The 6,000-nt window shown below is 34.7% G+C and overlaps 1 long non-coding RNA gene across 1 annotated transcript in view; it reads left to right on the top strand.

Moving 5' to 3' along the window:
* The first annotated feature begins 466 nt into the window (after window positions 1-466).
* The window catches only part of LOC136373990 (uncharacterized), a 380,400-nt gene continuing 374,866 nt past the window's right edge, over window positions 467-6,000 (top strand). Inside the window, exon 1 of the long non-coding RNA XR_010745780.1 lies at window positions 467-836. This is a non-coding gene — a long non-coding RNA (uncharacterized lncRNA). The remainder of the gene's footprint in view (window positions 837-6,000) is intronic.

Genomic DNA, 6,000 nt, shown 5'->3' with positions numbered 1-6,000 from the left:
ACCTTGTCCATACCAATGAGATATCAAAGATCAGTATGAGTTAAAGGCTGGCAGATCTGTGAAGCTTGTTTGATGTTCACCAAGAAATATACTAAAAAAGAATTGTAGGCAGTCCCTAAAATCTTCCTCAATCTTTTAACAGAAAATACTGATGTACATTGAGCTACACTTCCTCTTGAAAGCTGCATTAAATATGTTACCCTACATTTTATCACTTCTTTTTCTTGCCAGTCTCACCAAAGGAGATTAAAGGGATTGTAGAGCTTGGAACTTATGCTTTTGAACCTGATCCATGAGAGTCAGTGTGAATTTTCCATGGGAACAGATAACATTAGTAAAAAAAGCTAGGTTAACAAGATGTTGCAAAGATACATTCCATTCAACCTCCTGTGTGAAAATTGGTGTAGAGGAAATATCTGTGTGGATAATGGACAACATAAGGTACACCATGTACTAACCCTGAGGTCTAACTCTATGAAGTCCAGCTCCACGAAGTCCAGAGAAAGACTAGATTTTGGATCTGTCTCTCAAAGGATTTGAAAAGCAAAAAGCATAGTATTAACTAGGTTTAGGTCTGAACAACCCCATTATCCATTTCAGAAGACAGCAGAGAAAAGCTGGGAGGATACTGAAATCTTACTTCATCAATGAAAAAGGAAATATTTCTTAAACAAAACTTTGCAATAGTTTATAAAAATAAAAATAGTCAATATAAATGGTGTACTGTTGTTAGAAACTGCCAAAATTAGCCAGTGTTTAGAGCTAAAATATAAAGTCAAGACTATGAGCTTAACCAAAAAAAAAAAAAAAAAAAAAAAAAAAAAAAAAAAAAAAAAGTTTTTCTTATGAAACATAAAGGCATTATAATCCACTACTGTTCATCCTTCTGCCATCTTTCTGTCACAAAAAATACCTGCCAAAACACTCTAATTCTGTTGTTTTCAAAGTGTAACTCTTCACCAAAAGAAGACAGGAAAAGGCACTATGCAGACATTTTCTGCAGCATTAGAGTACAACTACTAAATATTGAACTATACCTCTAAATCATTAAGTCAAGGCATATCCTTAAAGAATTTTAGCTTTAGTCATTTCTGAACATCATCCCATGTAGTGAGTATTTGAAAAAAGCAGATACAGGCAAGATGTAAATTTTCCAAAATTAAACAATCCAGTGCAGTTGGATCACTGACTGATCAATTTTCTGTATATCTTTTCAGTAATGAAAAAGTGCAAAACAACTTTAAGGGCTAAATCATTCTTAGTAATGCCTTCATACCTACAGTAATGCATTATGCTCTCTTGGTTTTCACTGCGTCTAACCATGTGAAGTTAGTGGCACATGTGTTTGCCTAACACTCATTGTCTTTCCAAATAGGCTACAACAGAGTAGTCTGATAAAGGGATAGGTCTCCAATTGTAGTTCCTGTCATACTGGAGCAGCAGCAATGACTAATCTACTCTTTCTGTAACTAGAAGCATGGTAAGAAATATGAGAGGGGTACTGTAGCTCTATCTGTAGTTAGAACTCATTTTCAGTGTAAATGTCACTCCAAAATATCATCAGAATTTAGCTTTCAACAGCTGCATCCTGAATCCTTGCAACATCTTGTCCACTAACAGGAGTAGGCATGAAAAATCATTTACTTCTATTCACATATTGTCTTCTCCAATCCAAACAAAATGTCTTTTGATTCATAAAAACAAGCTAAGACATTAAATCTGTCACTTGTCTAGAATTCCCAAGGTGCATGTTCAACCTAGTTTCCATTAAAAATAAACAAGGATACATACATATATAAACCTGCATTCAGCTAGTGATTGCAATAATTTGAGCAAAAGCACAAAAGATCCAAAATGTATGTCGTTAAGTTCTTCTGTATCATGTAGGTATTATTAGCAACAGCATCTGATCCTGTGTTCTTAGCAGTTTCCTTAGGCACTGTGGGATGGCATATAGTTCACTCTATTGTGAATTGAATAAATATTTCTAAGTTGGGTTCTCAGAAAGAAAGTCTTTGTATCTTGACCAGGGAAAGCACATTTGCATTATTTATTAGAAATGGGAGGTGAAAACCTTCATGAGCTGTACTAATCAGAGGATCAAAACAAATAAGGAAGACCAAGTGAGTGCTTGATATAATAGATAAGGGAATTAAAGAAAAAACTTGTGCTAAGTTTTTCTTCATTACTTTTCTTGCTCCTAGCTCTCTTTATTTTCTTTGTGCTGAGTTATGCTTTTCATCAGTCACCAGAAGCAGCAGTAAAGCAATAAATTTTTAAAAAGGAATCAGGTAAAATAATAAAACATTATCTACTAAAATAACCAACACCAGCAGGAGTGTTCATTAATTAGATAAAAATATGCATAGCAGTAAATCACAGCAGAGAAAGACAGGGAGAGAAAAGTTTAAAAATCTCACTTACACTTTTTAATTTAATATCTTCTTAAAAGAGAAGGAGATGTTCCAAAGGCAAGTTTCTACATTTCTGATTTGTTTGATGGGCTTTCTTGAATTATTACTGTGCTATTATCTTTTTCTCTCATTTAAGTAAAAACATAACAGATGGAAAACGAAAGTATTGCTGTGATCTTATTGTTCCTTTAAAACAATGTACAAGTGAAACTGGAACATATTTTCTTCCCCAAAAGTAGTAAATCAATACTGCAGCTTCATCATGTGATCCTTATAATTGTTCTTTTTTCTAAAATTTGTAATAGCAGAGTGGTAACCATTCCCATGCTGGAAAATTCACAGGCCATCCTTGCTTCTGAGAGTATGACAACCTTTGGAAGGCGGCTAAGCTTACTAAACTTAATGTTAATATTTGGTAGGTTCTAGAGTATTCATGTTTGGCAAGCAAAGTATAGTAAAAAATGTGGCAGTATTTTTGATCATATTTAAAAATATAATTCCCTGAAGACTAAAGGGTGCTGTGGGGAATGAAGCCCTGAATTAGTTTTTCTCTTTTTTTCAGAAGACTCAGTTTCTAAGAATGAGTTGTATTTAATTAGTTTAGTAGAAAACTCTGTTTTGATTTTGGTTTTTCAGCTGTTTGCAACTTCCTGTGCTAGAATTTTGCCTGGGAAAAAACAAACAAACAAACAAACAAACAAACCAAAACAAAAAACCCCCACCCAACTAACCAAACCAAACCAAACCAAACAAAAAACAAACAAAAAACAAACAAACAAAACAAAAAACCAAAACAATACAAAATAACCCCCCAAAAATCTAAACAAACAAATAAAAACCAAACCCAAACCAAACCAAACAAAACAAAAAATACCCCCACCAAACACAAAAAAACCCACCAACACCACAATACCCAATCAACCTACCAAAAACCAAAAAATAAATACAAATGGACTCAAAGAAAAGGAAATGGGAATTTTTCTTTCTTCTGCATTTACTCACTTGCAGAACATGGGAAATTAAAAAGTCTTTCATTTAAAATAAGTTCTGCTCAGCAAAACTAAAAAAAATATAATCAGTGTATTATCAACACTATTACTATACCAAACCCAAAACTGTGGACTAAGAACTACTAAGAACATTAACTCTATCCTAGCTGAAAATTATCTATCCCAGACAGGTTCTTAAGAATTATCCACAGGGGACTAAGTTGTTTAACTATTATTATTTGAATAGCTTTCAGGTCCAGTGATGTATTGAGGTTAACAAGACAGTTCAACTAAAAATAGCCTTCAATACAAAGAATGGGGGTGAGGAATCCTGTATTTTTAAAAAAGGATAAGTGTCAAGAACTGTCTTGCACTGTGAAAATCTAAGATATCAAAAGTTAAATCTAGAGTTATATCAATTCAAATTATTATGGAGGATGAATAAAAGCACAATGGGACAAAGTAACAACTTTAGCTTTGATTTTCTGGCTTCAGCCTAGGGCTCATAAGCAGAAGAACTATTAATATTGGGGAACAGATAGGAATGCATACATTTTGGTATTCACTTTACTGTTCACATTCACATATCATTCACATTGTAGCAAAGAATTAAAAAAATCTATTTAAGAAAAATAAAATGCTTTTATGTCCCCTATTCTGTAAAGCCCAAATACAGAGATATAAATTGGACAGATTATCCTTTTGAAGCACTCACTTCTGCTAGGATATGGTCCTTCACAAAATCTTACATCCTCCCTATCTATCTATAGTATATTATTCTCACTTATAAAACTGAAGATAACTTATCCTCACAGAAAGTGAAAAGTAGTTCTCTCCCAGACTTATATTTTATATGGTTTCTGTTATTATTTGTTAAATATGCTGTGATAAAGGCCTTCAAAAATATCCCTGACATGACAAAGAAAAAAATAATGCAGGACATTAGTTGTTTGCAAAGCATATTAACTGCAGAAACATGAAAACTCACATTAGTTAAATATGTGTACGTGTTTCATAAATGTACAAATCACTGACTATGTAGGTCAGTCAACAATGCACGGCCAGAATGCAAACACAAATGCAGCTCCTGAGGTGACGGTGAGAGTTCTCAGAGAGTGCTTCTTACTCTGTGGACACAAACTGACAAAATCTACTTTTTTTGGTGGTTCACTTTACAATACATGATGACAATATTTTTCGCACACCTCTATAAAAACAATAGGTATATGCTTCGCCCAAAGTCTGCAGTTATAAACATTATACTGCTTGTTCACTGCAGTACTTCCATTTACTAAGCCTGGGGAAGGTTTGAGAAAGTAATACTGAGTGTCTGTGTTGAATAACAACAATTCTATCTTATTTCAAGTGCCTCAAATAACCAGCACTTCTAACAAAACTGTGAATCCAGCAGCTTCCCGTTTTCTGAGTATAAGGAGTGCATCACTGGAAGCTTGTTTCCAGCTGTTGTGTGTTACACACAAGCATTCCACATCATGGCTTCTGTGGCAGTTACTTATCATGTTAAAGACTTCTCTACCCCCATTTTTCTTTGCTTCATTTAATGACATCACAAAGCTTCCTGTTCAAGGGCTATCCAATCTTGTATTCTCTTGTTAGCCCCCACACACTGTCCCCCAGCTTGGATCAAAGTCCTTCCTTCAGCCACACAGGTGCTACTTTGCCCACTCCACAGTCAGGTCCCAGTAGCCTACCTCAGTCTCACTTTTGGGATATTTAGAGAGGGCTCCCTTCCAGAGTCACGACTCCTGCTCTTCTCTACCAGTTATCTGTCCTTTTATTATCCTTGAGGGATTTTGGATCCCTCTACTCTAATAGTTGCACAAGGAGCTACCATAGAATCCAGGATGCAGCCCAGAATTCTCTTGTGACTGTGTACAGATGGGAAAAAACAAGAGCAAGAAGGTGATGAACCATAGGACTGGCTCTTCTTCCATTTTGTTTAATTATAAAATAATATTTCCGCTAAAATTTCTCAGATTAAGTAAATCATACTTAACTCATACCATACTGAGTTTTGGGAGAGGTCATCGTCTTGCTTCCTCACTCCTGTAAAATGTCTAGAGTTGAATGTTCTTGCAGGCTGCATCAGACATGGTTCAGTAAGTAGTGTTCTCTTCCTAAAAGCTTTCTCTTGTTACTATTATCAACACTCTTCTTTTCTTGATCATATGACAAAAATCACTATCACAAGAAATCATAAATGAGATCACAAGTATGAGTTCCATTGCCTGGTACGAGATATGCATAATTACCCCCATCTTATTCAGAGTGCGACCTGGATGGGATCATACCTAGATGTTGATCAGGATTGCACATAAAATGATGTAAATCTGCAGAATAGCTGCAGCACCCTAGCTACTCATTCTTTTCTTGGTTTTCACTGTCTTGCTTTGGTTTGTGTCCTTTACAAATTTTTAATTCTATGATTCCCAAAATTAGAAAAAAAAACACATTGAAGTTTAGACAGAGTAGGTTTATTCACATTTTTTAAAAAAATTTCATTTCAAACTTTTTGCACTGAATCTGAGAACAAAGTAGTCTTCTAACACATGAAACTGAACACTAAGTCTTTTATA

The sequence above is a fragment of the Sylvia atricapilla genome, chromosome Z (genome assembly GCF_009819655.1).
Source record: "Sylvia atricapilla isolate bSylAtr1 chromosome Z, bSylAtr1.pri, whole genome shotgun sequence".
NCBI classification, from domain to species: Eukaryota; Metazoa; Chordata; class Aves; order Passeriformes; family Sylviidae; genus Sylvia; species Sylvia atricapilla.
Note: the sequence above shows the minus strand (reverse complement) of the source record. Positions and strands in the feature narration are given on the sequence as shown.